General features: G+C 40.2%; 1 non-coding gene across 1 annotated transcript; it reads left to right on the top strand.

Moving 5' to 3' along the window:
* The first annotated feature begins 12,648 nt into the window (after nt 1-12,648).
* Nucleotides 12,649-12,757, top strand: LOC112781076 (small nucleolar RNA R71). Its single transcript, XR_003191872.1, has one exon. It is a non-coding gene; the product is annotated as a small nucleolar RNA R71 (small nucleolar RNA).
* Nucleotides 12,758-14,046: the final 1,289 nt, after the last annotated feature.

Below are 14,046 nucleotides of genomic sequence, written 5' to 3'. Positions count from 1 at the left end.
ACTCAGCTGGTGGATCTATACACATGAGAAAGACAATTGAAGAGGCTCAAGAGCTTATTGATACAGTTGCCAGAAATTAGCATCTGTACCTAAGCAGTGAATCTTCCATGAAAGAAGAAGCTAAAACAGTAACTGCTGAACTCAGTCCTGTAGAACAAATTATTGAATTCAATCAGCAATTAGACTTTCTAACAAAACAGCTGGCCGAATTCAAGGAGATACTACAAGACACAAGAATAGCTAATCTGAATATGGAAGTACAGTTGAAGCAAACAAAACAGCAGTTATCAAAACAAATAACGGAAGAGTGCTAAGCAATTCAATTAAGAAGTGGGAAAACATTAAATACCTCACTTCAAGGCAGCAGGAAGCCAAGAAATGAACAACCTGCTATCCAAAATCCCTCTGAGGACAGTAAGAGCCCAGAGAGGAATAACTCTGGCGTTCAAACGCCAGAAACAGGCAAGGATTTGGCGTCAAACGCCCAATGGAAGCTCAGTTCTGGCGTTCAAACGCCAGTGAGGGATCAGACACACACAAGTGCTGATAACAACCCCTCTAAAAAGGCTTCTCCAACCACCTCTGTAGGAAATAAACCTACAGCAACTAAGGTTGAGGAATATAAAGCCAAGATACCTTATCCTCAAAAACTTCGCCAAGAGGAGCAGGATAAGCAATTTGCTCGCTTTGCAGATTATCTCAGGACTCTTGAAATAAAGATTCCATTTGCAGAGGCACTTGAGCGAATACCTTCTTATGCCAAGTTCATAAAGGAGATCTTGAGTCATAAGAAGGATTGGAGAGAAACTGAAAGAGTTCTCCTCACTGAAGAATGCAGTGCAGTCATTCTGAAAAGCTTAAAGATCCCGGAAGCTTTCTAATACCATGCATATTAGAGGGTAATTGCACCAAGACAGCTTTATGTGATCTTGGGGCAAGCATCAACCTAATACCTGCATCCACTTTCAGAAAGCTTGGTTTAACTGAAGAAGTTAAACCAACCCGGATATGTCTCCAACTTGCTGATGGCTCCATTAAATACCCATCAGGCGTGATTGAGGACATGATTGTCAGGGTTGGGCTATTCGCCTTTCCCACTGACTTTGTAGTGCTGGAAATGGAGGAGCACAAAAGTGCTACTCTCATTCTAGGAAGACCTTTCCTAGCAACTGGACGAACTCTTATTGATGTCCAAAAGGGGGAAGTAACCCTGAGATTCAATGAGGATGAGTTTAAGTTGAATGCTGTCAAAGCCATGCAGCATCCAGACACAACAAAAGACTGCATGAAAGTTGATCTCATTGACACTTTGGTAGAGGAGGTCAACATGGCTGAGAGTCTCGAATCAGAGCTGGAAGACATCTTTAAAGATGTTCAGCCTGATTTGGAGGGTTCAGAGGAATTGAAAGAGCCTCTGAGACTTCCTCAGGAAGAGGAAAAACCTCATAAACCCGAGCTCAAGCCATTACCACCATCCCTGAAATATACATTTCTGGGAGAAGGTGACACTTTTTCAGTGATCATAAGCTCTACTTTAAATCCACTGGAAGAGGAAGCACTAATTCAAGTGCTAAGGACACACAAGATAGCTCTTGGGTGGTCCATAAGTGACCTTAAGGGCATAAGCCCAGCTAAATGCATGCACAAAATCCTATTGGAGGATGATGCAAAGCCAGTGGTTCAACCACAGAGGTGGCTAAATCCAGCCATGAAGGAAGTGGTGCAGAAAAAGGTCACCAAATTACTGGAGGCTGGGATTATTTATCCTATTTCTGATAGCCCCTGGGTAAGCCCTGTTCAAGTTGTTTCCAAGAAGGGAGGCATGACAGTGGTTCATAATGAAAAAAAATGAACTGGTTCCTACAAGAACAGTTACAGGGTGGCGCATGTGTATTGACTACAGAAGGCTCAACACAGCCACCAGAAAGGATCATTTTCCTTTACCATTCATAGACCAGATGCTAGAGAGACTAGCAGGTCATGAATATTACTGCTTTTTGGATGGCTATTCAGGTTACAACTAAATTGCAGTAGATCCTCAAGACCAAGAGAAAACAGCATTCACATGTCCTTCTAGAGTATTTGCTTACAGAAGAATGCCTTTTGGTCTATGTAATGCACCTGCAACCTTTCAGAGGTGCATGCTCTCTATCTTCTCTGATATGGTAGAGAAATTTCTGGAAGTCTTCATGGATGACTTTTTAGTATTTGGAGACTCATTCTGCTCCTGCCTTGACCATTTAGCACTTATTCTGAAAAGATGCCAAGAGACCAACCTAGTTTTAAACTGGGAAAAATGTCACTTTATGGTGACTGAAGGAATTGTCCTTGGGCATAAAATTTCAAACAAGGGGATAGAGGTGGATCAAGTTAAAGAGGAAGTAATTGAAAAATTACCACCACCTGCTAATGTTAAGGCAATTAGAAGCTTTCTGGGGCATGCAGGATTCTACAGGAGGTTTATAAAGGATTTTTCAAAAATTACAAAACCCCTGAGCAATCTGCTAGCTGCTGACACGCCATTTGTGTTTGACACAGAGTGTCTGCAAGCGTTTGAGACTCTAAAAGCTAAGCTGGTCACATCACCAGTTATTTCTGCACCAGACTGGACATTACCATTTGAACTAATGTGTGATGCCAGTGACCATGCCATTGGTGCAGTACTGGGGCAGAGGCATGACAAGCTTCTGCATGTCATTTATTATGCTAGCCATGTTTTAAATGATGCCCAGAAAAATTACACAACCACAGAAAAAGAATTGCTTGCAGTGGTTTATGCCATTGACAAGTTTAGATCATACTTAGTAGGATCAAAAGTGATTGTGTACACTGACCATGCTGCTCTTAAATATCTACTCACAAAGCAGGATTCAAAATCCAGGCTCATAAGATGGGTGTTGCTTCTGCAAGATTTTGATATAGAAATAAGAGATAGAAAAGGGACAGAGAACCAAGTGGCTGATCATCTATCCCGGATAGAACCAGTAGAAGGGGAGTTTCCCCCCTCTATTGAGATCTCTGAGACCTTTTCGGATGAGCATTTGTTTGCCATTCAGGAAATACCATGGTTTGCAGATATTGCAAACTATAAAGCTGCAAGGTTCATACCCAAGGAGTACAGCAGGCAACAAAAGAAAAAATTAATTACTGATGCAAAGTACTACTTGTGGGATGAACCCTATCTCTTTAAGAGATGTGCAGACGGAATAATCCGTAGGTGTGTGCCTAGAGAAGAAGCACAAAGGATCTTATGGCATTGCCATGGATCACAATATAGAGGCCATTTCGGAGGTGAGCGAACAGCCACCAAGGTCTTCCAATGTGGCTTCTACTGGCCTACACTCTATAGGGATTCCCGAGAGTTTGTACGTAACTGTGACAGGTGCCAAAGAGCTGGTAATCTGCCTCATGGTTACGCCATGCCTCAACAGGGAATCTTGGAGATTGAGTTGTTTGATGTATGGGGAATTGACTTCATGGGACCTTTCCCACCATCATACTCAAACACTTATATTCTGGTGGCAGTCGACTATGTATCAAAATGGGTAGAGGCCGTTGCCACACCCACCAATGATATTAAAACAGTGCTGAAGTTCCTCCAGAAACATATCTTCAGCAGGTTTGGTGTCCCTAGAGTACTAATCAGTGATGGGGGCACTCACTTCTGCAACAAACAGCTTTACTCTGCCATGGTCCGGTATGGGATTCGCCATAAGGTGGCGACTCCATATCATCCACAGACAAATGGGCAAGCTGAAGTTTCTAACAGAGAACTAAAAAGAATCCTGGAACGGACTGTAAGTACCCGTAGAAAGGATTGGGCAAGAAGCTTGGATGATGCTCTGTGGGCTTACAAAACAGCATTCAAGACTCCTATAGGAACCTCTCCATACCAACTTGTGTATGGTAAGGCCTGTCATCTGCCCGTGGAACTAGAACATAAGGCCTACTGGGCAACCAAATTCCTAAACTTTGATGCCAAATTAGCTGGAGAAAAAAGATTGCTCCAGCTGAATGAGCTAGAGGAATTCAGATTCACTGCTTTCGAAAATGCCAAGTTTTATAAAGAGAAATAAAAAAGGTGGCATGACAGAAAGCTGTCATCTAGAGTCTTTGAACCAGGACAAAAAGTTCTATTGTTTAACTCTAGGATCAGGCTATTCCCCGGGAAACTAAAATCCCGGTGGAGGGGACCATATGTTATTACAAGTGTATCACCATATGGTTATGTGGAGCTTCAAGACATTGATTATGATAAGAAGTTCATTGTTAATGGACAGAGAATCAAGCACTATCTTGAAGGCAATATTGAGCAAGAGTGCTCAAGGCTAAGGCTAGATTAAAAGCTCAGCAAGGTCCAGCTAAAGACAATAAAGAAGCGCTTGTTGGGAGGCAACCCAGCCATTAGCAAAACTTTTTCTGTTATTTTATTTTATTTTATTCTTCATTTTATTTATTTTTAAAATATATGAGCTTAATATTAACAAGATAAAGAATCAATTGCATAAGTCCACAGGGTTACAGAAGAATTCAAAGCACAAAACAGGAAAAAGGAGCTCACTGGCAAGAAAACGCCAGTAAGAGGCACAATTGGGCGTTAAACGCCCAAAAGGAGCATCTACTGGGCGTTTAACGCCAGTAAAGATAGCCATCTGGGTGTTAAATGCCAGAAAGAAGAAACTTCTGAGCGTTTAACGCCAGATTTACAGCGTCCTGGGCGTTCAGAAAAACGCCCAGTGACAAAGGAGTTTCTGGCGTTTAACGCCAGCTAGAAGCAACAGCTGGGCGTTAAACGCCCAAACCAAGCAGCAACTGGGCGTTAAACGCCCAAAACATGCAGCAGTTGGGCGTTTAACGCCAGGATTGTGGGGAGTAGGCAATTTGGTTTTCAATTCAAATTTTTTCCATTTTTTATGTTTTAATTCATGATTTCTTGCACAAACATGTTACAAATCCTAATTTTTCAAATCCTTTTTCAAAAGATATCAAATGTATCTTAATTCATAAACCCTTTTTCTTAATCCTCTTCAAATTATTTTCAAATCCTTTTCAAAACAAATCTATCTCTTTTCCTTCTAAAATCTTGTCAACTCATCAATATCTTTTTCAATCTTCACATTATCTTTCTCAAAATCCAGATTTATCTTTTTCAAATATCTTTCATATCTTTTCAATTTTAAATCACATCTTTTCCTATCATACTTATCTTTTCCAAATCACTTTTTCTATCATATCTTTTTCAAATAATTTTCGAAACCCACCCCCCTTCCCCTTAAATATTGGTTCGGCCTCTCCCCCTCTCCTCCACAAGTTACGCTTGGCTCTCCCTCTTTCCCTCTCCTTTCCTTTCTTTTGCTTGAGGACAAGCAAACCTCTAAGTTTGGTGTGTTTATCCGTGATCACTAAACCAATACCCACTAAGATTATGGCTCCTAAGGGAAAACAAACCGACTCAAGAGGCAAGAAAGAGAACATTCCAAAACCACTTTGGAATCAAGGGAAGTTCATAACCAAAGAACATTCAGACCATTTTTACAAAATAATGAGTCTAAGGTCAGTCATCCCGGAAGTTAAATTCGATCTAAAAGAAGATAAATATCCAGAGATCCAAGAGCAAATTCGAAACAGGAGCTGGGAAGTCCTAGCTAATTCTGAAACAAAGGTAGGAAGAAACATGGTTCAGGAATTCTATACTAATCTATGGCAGATGGACAGGCAGAGGATATCTGGAACCGCATTCTATGACTATAGAACTTTGGTCAGAGGGAAGGTTGTTCACACCCACCCTGATAAAATAAGGGAGATCTTCAAGCTGCCTTAACTACAAGATGACCCAGACTCCTTTAATACGAGAATGATGAGATCAAACCTGGGCTTGGATAAAATCCTAGAGGACATATGCCTCCCTGGAGCCAAGTGGACAACCAACACAAAGGGTGCCCCGAACCAACTCAAGAGAGGAGATCTCAAACCAGTCGCCAGAGGCTGGCTGGACTTCATTGGGCGCTCTATACTGCCCACTAGCAACCGCTCTGAAGTCACCATCAGAAGAGCAGTGATGATTCATTGCATTATGCTGGAAAAAGAAGTGGAAGTTCATCAACTGATTGCTTGTGAGCTTTACAAAATTGCAAACAAGAACTCCAAGGATGCCAAATTGGCCTATCCAAGCTTAGTTTCTCTGTTATGTAAAGATGCTGGGATAAAGATGGGAGTAGATAAGTATATCTCAGTTGAGCAACCAATCACCAAAAAGTCTATGGAAGGAAAACAAGTGCAGGATGACCCCATCAAGAGAAAAGCAGAGGAGTTCCTCCCGGAAATCCCTCAAATTGAATACTGGGAGCGCCTAGAAGCATCTGTCACCAAGTTGCAAGAAGCTGTGGATCAACTGAAGGAAGAACAGCAAAATCAAAACAGCATGCTCTGCAAATTGCTTAGAGAACAAGAAGAGCAAGGGCGTGAACTGAAGGAATTAAAGCGTCAGAAATTATCTCTTGAAGGGCCAAGCACTCCACAGACTAAAGAGGCATCCACCTCCCAAATTCAAGGTTGTTGAGTTCTAATCTTAGCCTTAACTCTATGATAATTGTTCTTATTTGAGTTTTACCTTAGAAGTTATATATGAGTAGTAGTAATTAGTATCTATATTTTGATTTTATCTCCAATTAAGGTATAATCTATTTTTCTCATCATCATTAAACATGAATAAAATAGTAGATTTTCTTTAGAATAAGGAGGCAATACTTTTCGAGTTTTTAATAAGAAAAATTCTAATTATTTACATATGGTGGCAATGCTTTTTGTCTTCTGAATGAATGCTTGAACAGTGCATATGTCTTCTGAATTTGATGTTTATGAATGTTAAATATGTTGGCTCTTGAAAGAATGATGAAAAAGGAGAAATGTTATTTGATAATCTGAAAAATCATAAAAATGATTCTTGAAGCAAGAAAAAGCAGTGAAGAACAAAGCTTGCAAAAAAAATGCGAAAAAAAAGAAAAAGAAAAAGCAAGCAGAAAAAGCCAAAAGCTCTTTAAACCAAAAGGCAAGAGCAAAAAGCCAATAGCCCTTAAAACCAAAAGGCAAGGGTAATAAAAAGGATCCAAGGCTTTGAGCATCAGTGGATAGGAGGACCTAAAGGAATAAAATCCTGGCCTAAGCGGCTAAACCAAGCTGTCCCTAACCATGTGCTTGTGACGTGAAGGTGTCAAGTAAAAACTTGAGACTGAGCGGTTAAAGTCGAGGTCCAAAGCAAAAACAGAGTGTGCTTAAGAACCCTGGACACCTCTAATTGGGGACTTTAGCAAAGCTGAGTCACAATCTGAAAAGGTTCACCCAGTTATGTGTCTGTGGCATGTATGTATCCGGTGGAAATACTGGAAAACAGAGTGCTTAGGGCCACAGCCAAGACTCATAAAGTAGCTGTATTCAAGAATCAACATATTGAACTAGGAGAATCAATAAAACTATCTGAATTCTAAGTTCCTATAGATGCCAATCATTCTGAGCTTCAATGGATAAAGTGAGATGCCAAAACTGTTCGGAAGCAAAAAAGCTACTAGTCCCGCTCATCTGATTAGAATCTGAGATTCACTCAAAAACTCTGAGATATTATTGCTTCTTGACTTAATTGTATTCTATTTTATTTGTCTAGTTGCTTGGGGACAAGCAACGGTTTAAGTTTGGTGTTGTGATGAGCGGATATTTTATACGCTTTTTGGGGTTAATTTCATGTAGTTTTTAGTATGTTTTAGTTAGTTTTTAGTATATTTTCATTAGTTTCTAGGAAAAATTCATATTTCTGGACTTTACTATGAGTTTGTGTGTTTTTTGTAATTTCAGGTATTTTCTGGCTGAAATTGAAGGAGCTGAGCAAAAATCTGATTCAGGCTGAAAAAGGATTGCTGATGTTGTTGGATTCTGACCTCTCTGCACTCGGAATAGATTTTCTGGAGCTACAGAAGTCCAATTGGTGCGCTTCTAATTGCGTTGGAAAGTACACATCCAGGGCTTTCCAGAAATATATAATAGTTCATACTTTGCTCAAGGATAGATGACGTAAACTGGCATTCAACGCCAGTTTCATGCTGCAGTCTGGCGTTAAACGCCAGAAACAGGTTACAAGTTGGAGTTAAACGCCCAAAATAGGTTACAACCTGGCGTTTAACTCCAGAAACAGCCTAGGCACGTGTAAAGCTCAAGTCTCAGCCCCAGCACACACCAAGTGGGCCCCAGAAGTGAATTTTTACACTATCTATCATAGCTTATTCATTTTTCTGTAAACCTAGGTTACTAGTTTAGTATTTAAACAACTTTTAGAGGATTATTTTGCATCTCATGACATTTTAGATCTGAACTTTGTACTCTTTGACGGCATGAGTCTCTAAACTCCATTGTTGGGGGTGAGGAGCTCTACTGTGTCTCGATGAATTAATGCAATTATTTCTGTTTTCTATTCAAACACGCTTGTTTCTACCTAAGATGTTCATTCACATTTTAATATGATGGATGTGGTGATTCGTGACACTCATCACTATCCTCAACCTATGAATGCGTGCCTGACAATCACTTTCGTTCTACCTTCGATTGAATGAGTATCTCTTAGATTTCTTAATCAGAATCTTCGTGGTATAAGCTAGAACCCATTGGCAGCATCCTTGAGAATTCGGAAAGTCTAAACCTTGTCTGTGGTATTCTGAGTAGGATTCAGGGATTGGATGACTGTGACAAGCTTCAAACTCACAAGGGTTGGGCGTAGTGACAGACGCAAAAGGACCAATGGATCCTATTCCAGCATGAGTGAGAACCGACAGATGATTAGCCGTGCGGTGACAGCGCACCTAGACCATTTTCACTGAGAGGACGGATGGTAGCCATTGACAACGGTGATCCACCAACATACAGCTTGTCATAGAAGGAACCTTGCGTGCGTGAAGAAGAAGACAGGCGGAAAGCAGAGAGTCAGAAGACAAAGTATCTCCAAAATTCCAACATATTCTCCATTACTGCAGAACAAGTATTTATTTCATGCTCTTTTATTTTTCGCAATTTAAACTGATAAGTATAATTGATATCCTGACTAAGAAGTACAAGATAATCATAGATTGCTTCAGACCAACAATCTCCATGGGATTCGACCCTTACTCACGTAAGGTATTACTTGGACGACCCAGTGCACTTGCTGGTTAGTGGTACGAGTTGTAAAAAGTGTGATTCACAATTCGTGCACCATGCTCCTTCCACACAGATATCTGAGAGCACTTGATCTAGTCTCTGATCAAATATGACTCTTCTAGTGTAAGGATGTGGGTCTCCTTGTATCAGAGGCAAGTTGAACGCCAACCTCACACTTTCTGGGCTAAAATCTAAGATTCTCCCTCGGACCATGGTGCTCCAATTCTTGGGATTTGGATTCACACTAATGTCATGATTTTTTGTGACCCATGCATTAGCATAGAACTCTTGCATCATTAAGATCCCAACCTCTTGGATGGGATTGGTTAGGACTTCCCAACCTCTTCTCCAGATCTCTCTTCAGATTTCTGGATACTTATTCTTCATCCTAATGTCAAGGGTGTTATTCTTAACTACCTAAGACATGAGCTTCGTCCGGATCAGCTTCTTCTCTGCCACTACTTCATAGAAGTGGTCTTGGTGGGCTTTGGTGATGAATCTCTCCATCTCCCAAGATTCGGAGGTGGCAGCTACTGTCTTTCCTTTCTTCTTTCTAGAGGGTTCTTTAACCTTGGGTGCCATAAGTGGTAATAGAAAGCAAAAAAGCAATGCTTTTCCAACACCAAACTTAAAAGCTTTGCTCGTCCTCAAGCAAAAATAAAGAAAAGAGAATAATGGAGTAGTAGAAGAAGAAAATAGATGGAGATGGAGGGAGAAAGCAATTCTACCAAGGGGGCTTTGATGGGTATGAAAGGTGTGTGTATGAAGGGTTAGAATGAGGGGTATTTATAGGAATGGGCTAGGTTAGGGTTCAGTCATGGGTGGGGTAAATGGGAGGGAAATTTAATTTCGAAATAGGTGGGGTTGGTGGGAGTTATGATGGTTTTGAGAAAGTGATATGGATGTGATTGGGCTAGGGTTTATAGGGAAGAGTGTATGGGGAAGTATGAAAAAGAAGAGAGAAGAAGTGGGGTAGGTAAAGATGCTGTAGGACCCACTGATCCTGAGAGGCTAGGGAATTCAGATTCTCTGCCCTCTTCATGGGCGTTGAACACATAGGGCTATGCCCATAGCTAGCGTTCAACACCAGCTTTGCTCCCATTTGGGGCGTTGAACGCCCAGCCAGTGCTCCCTGCCTAGCGTTCAACGCCAACAACACTCCATCTAGAGTGTTTTATTTTCACTGCTGAACTTTTTTATCTCTGTTTTGACTGCTGCACATGATCATGAACCTAAAGAAATAACTTAAAGAAAAACAAAATTAAGGAATTAAAAAAATAGAAATAATTAATTAGGGTTGGGTTGCCTCCCAACAAGCGCTTCTTTAACGTCACTAGCTTAACGGTTAGCTCCTTACAGAGATGGATATGGGCTCAGAATTTCCCCCTTACAGTGATTTTTCTTTCTGTCTTCTCATGAATGAGCTCCACGTGCTCTAGAGATAGGACACGACTCACTGTATGTGGTATGAGTGGTTTCTTGGAGAAGACAACTCTCATGCCAGGTGAGAGGCCTTTAGTGGGGACTTTCTTATCCCTCCAGCCTTTAGGTACTTTCTTCCTAGTACCTTTATTTTCAGTGCTTGTTAATGGTTGCCCAACACCAAACTTAGAATTGATGTTTGGGGGTTTAGTATAGCTTTGCACTGAAAGAGATTGTTGGAACACTAAGTGTTGCACAGTTATCTCTCTTTTTTCAGAGGGATAGTTGGGGTGAGGCATCTTGAACAAGATGTGATTCTCCCTTAATTGTAGAATCAGTTCTCCCTTATCTACATCAATGATAGCATTGGCAGTGGCTAGGAAAGGACTTCCAAGGATGATGGATTCATCCTCATCGTCCCCAGTATCTAAGATAATGAAGTTTGCAAGGATGTAAAGGTTTTTAACCTTCACCAAGACATCCCCTACTAAGCCATATGCTGTCTTCATTGATTTGTCTGCCATCTCTAGTGAGATATTTGCAATTTGTACCTCAAAAATTTCTAACTTCTCTATTACAGAGAGTGGCATGGGGTTTATACTTGACCCTAGATTACACAGAGCCTTCTCAAAGGTCATAGAGCCTATGGTGCAAGGAATTAGGAAGCATCCAGGATCTGAAAGCTTCTGAGATAGCTTCTGCTGAACCAAAGTATTGAGTTCTTTGGAAAGCACTGGAGGTTCTCCCTTCAAAGGCTTTGTACCAAACAACTTGGCATTCAGCTTCATGAGAGCTCCTAAGTACCGAGCAACTTGCTCTTCCCTAGTGTCCTCATCCTCATCAGAGGATGAATATTCATCAGAACTCATGCACTATAGAAGTGCATGCAAAGGAACCTCTGTGGTCTCTATATGAGCCTTGGCTTTCTTTAGTTCCTGGATAGGGATATCTTAAGTGGGTATTGAGCACTCAGAGGGTGTGTCCTTACTGGCGTTCAACGCCAACTCATGTGGCTCTTTGGGCGTTGAAAGCCCATCATGCACCCCTTCACTGGCGTTAAACGCCAGGTTCCTTACTAAGTTGAGCGTTGAACGCCCTGGAGGGACCTCCTTCCTGGCGTTCAACGCCAGGTTCCCTACCATTTTGGGCGTTGAACGCCCAGTAAGGGCTTCCTCACTGGCGTTCAGCGCCAGGCTCTTGGCCAGTTTAGGCATTGAACGCCCAGTGAGGTCTTCCTCACTGGCTTTCAATGCCTTCCCAGTCTCTCCAAATTCAGCCTCAGCCTCAGTGGTGATGGCCTTGCACTCTTCTCTTGGTTTCACTTCAGTGTTACTAGGAAGAGTGTCAGGAGGAGTCTCAGGGATTCTCTTGCTCAGTTGACTAACTTGTATCTCCAAATTTCTAATAGAGGATCTTGTCTCAGTTATAAAACTATGAGTGGCCTTAGAGAAGCTGGAGACTAGAATGGCTAAGTCAGAAAGGCTCTACTTAGGAGTCTGAATATTCGCTTGAGAAGATGGGAATGGTGGCCTATTGTTGAACCTATTCTAGGTTCTTCCACCTTGATTGTTATTGAAACCTTGCTGAGATTTCTATTGATCCTTCCATGAAAGGTTAGGATGATTCCTCCATGAGGGATTGTAGGTGTTTCCATAGGATTCTCCCATGTAATTCACTTTCTCCATGGTGGGTTGATAAGGATCATAAGCTTCTCCTTCAGAGAAAGCTTCCTGAGTGCTCCCAGCTGCAGCTTGCATTCCAGTCATATGCTGAGAGATCATATTGACCTGCTGGGTCAAGATCTTGTTCTGAGCCAAAATGGCATTCAGAGTGTGAACTTCAAGAATTCCTTTCTTCTAAGAGACCCCATTGTTCACAGGATTTTTCTCAAAGGTGTACATGAATTGGTTGTTTGCAACCATCTCAATGAGTTCTCTAGTTTTGTAGGCATTTTCTTTAGATGGAGTGATCCACCTGCAAAGCTGTCCAATGATATTTTGGACATCTCAGACAGACCATCATAGAAAATTCCTAGGATAGACCATTCTGAGAGCATGTCAGGAGGACACCTTCTGATCAGTTGCTAGTATCTTTTCCAAGCTTCATAGAGGGATTCACCTTCTTTTTGTCTGAAGGTTTAAACTTCCACTCTGATTTTGCTCATCCTTTGAGGAGGAAAGAACTTAGCCAAGAAAGCATTGACCAACTTTTTCCAAGATTCTAGGCTCTCTTTAGGTTGAGAATCTAACCATATCTTAGCTCTGTCTCTTACAGTAAAGAGAAAGAGCATAAGTCTATAGACCTCAGGATCCACTCCATTTGTCTTAACAGTGTCACAAATTTGCAAGAACTCTGACAGGAATTGGTGTGGATCTTCCAGTGGAAGTCCATGGAACTTGCAATTCTATTGCAGAAGAGAGACTAACTGAGGCTTAAGCTCAAAGTTGTTAGCTCCAATGGCAAGTGCAGAGATGCTTCTGCCATAAAAGTCAGAGGTAGGCATGGTGAAATCACCAAGAACCTTTCTTGCCTCTCCTTCATAATTAGGTTTGGTTGCCATGTTCTCTGCCTCTTGTTCAAAATTTTATGAGAGGTTTCTTCCAGAGTGTTGTGCTTTAACTTATTGTAAGCTCCTCCTTAAAGTCCTCTCAGGTTCAGGATCAAGATTAAAGAGAGACTCTTTATCCCTGTTCCTGGTCATAAACAAGAAAATACAGATACAACAAGAAAGGAAGGTTCTATGTTTGAGGACAGAGAATTCCCAGTGAGATGTGAGGGATAAAAGAAAGAAGAATGAAGATAGAAGAAGGAGAAGAAGAATTCGAATAAAGAGATGAGGAATTTCAAAAATTAGAAGTAAAAGAGAAATAAGAATTAAAATATTTATTTATTTATTAAATTCTAAAATAAAATTTAATTAATTAAAAAGAATTAAAAATTAATTGATGAATTTTTGAAAATAGGAGAGAGAGATAGAAGAGAATTTTCGAAAATAGGAGAGAGAAGAATTAGTTAGGAGGTTTTGAAAAAGAAGAGAGAGAAAACAACTAACTAAGAAAAATTTGAAAACAAGATAAGATAGAAGATTAGAAAATATTTGAATTTAAAATTTAAAATTTTGAATTTGAAACAAGATAAGATAAAGATTTGAAAAAGATTTTGATTTTTGAAAAAGTTTGATTTCGAAATTTAAATTTTGAATTTTGAAATTGAATTTTAAAAATTGAATTTGAAAGAAGATAAGATTGTTGAATTTTTAAAGAAAGATAAAAAGATAAGATGAGAATTTGAAAAGGATATGATTTTTTAAAAGATTTGATTTTGAAAAGATTTGAATTTTGAAATTTGAAACTAAGATAAGATAAGATAATGATTTTGAAATTAAAATTTGAAATTTTTGTTGATATTTTCGAAAATTAAGATAAAGATAAGAAAAGATATTTTTTT

The sequence above is a fragment of the Arachis hypogaea genome, chromosome 19 (assembly GCF_003086295.3).
Source record: "Arachis hypogaea cultivar Tifrunner chromosome 19, arahy.Tifrunner.gnm2.J5K5, whole genome shotgun sequence".
In the NCBI taxonomy this organism is placed as follows: domain Eukaryota; kingdom Viridiplantae; phylum Streptophyta; class Magnoliopsida; order Fabales; family Fabaceae; genus Arachis; species Arachis hypogaea.
The sequence above is the reverse complement of the archived record's forward strand: the minus strand, read 5'-3'. Positions and strand labels throughout refer to the sequence as shown.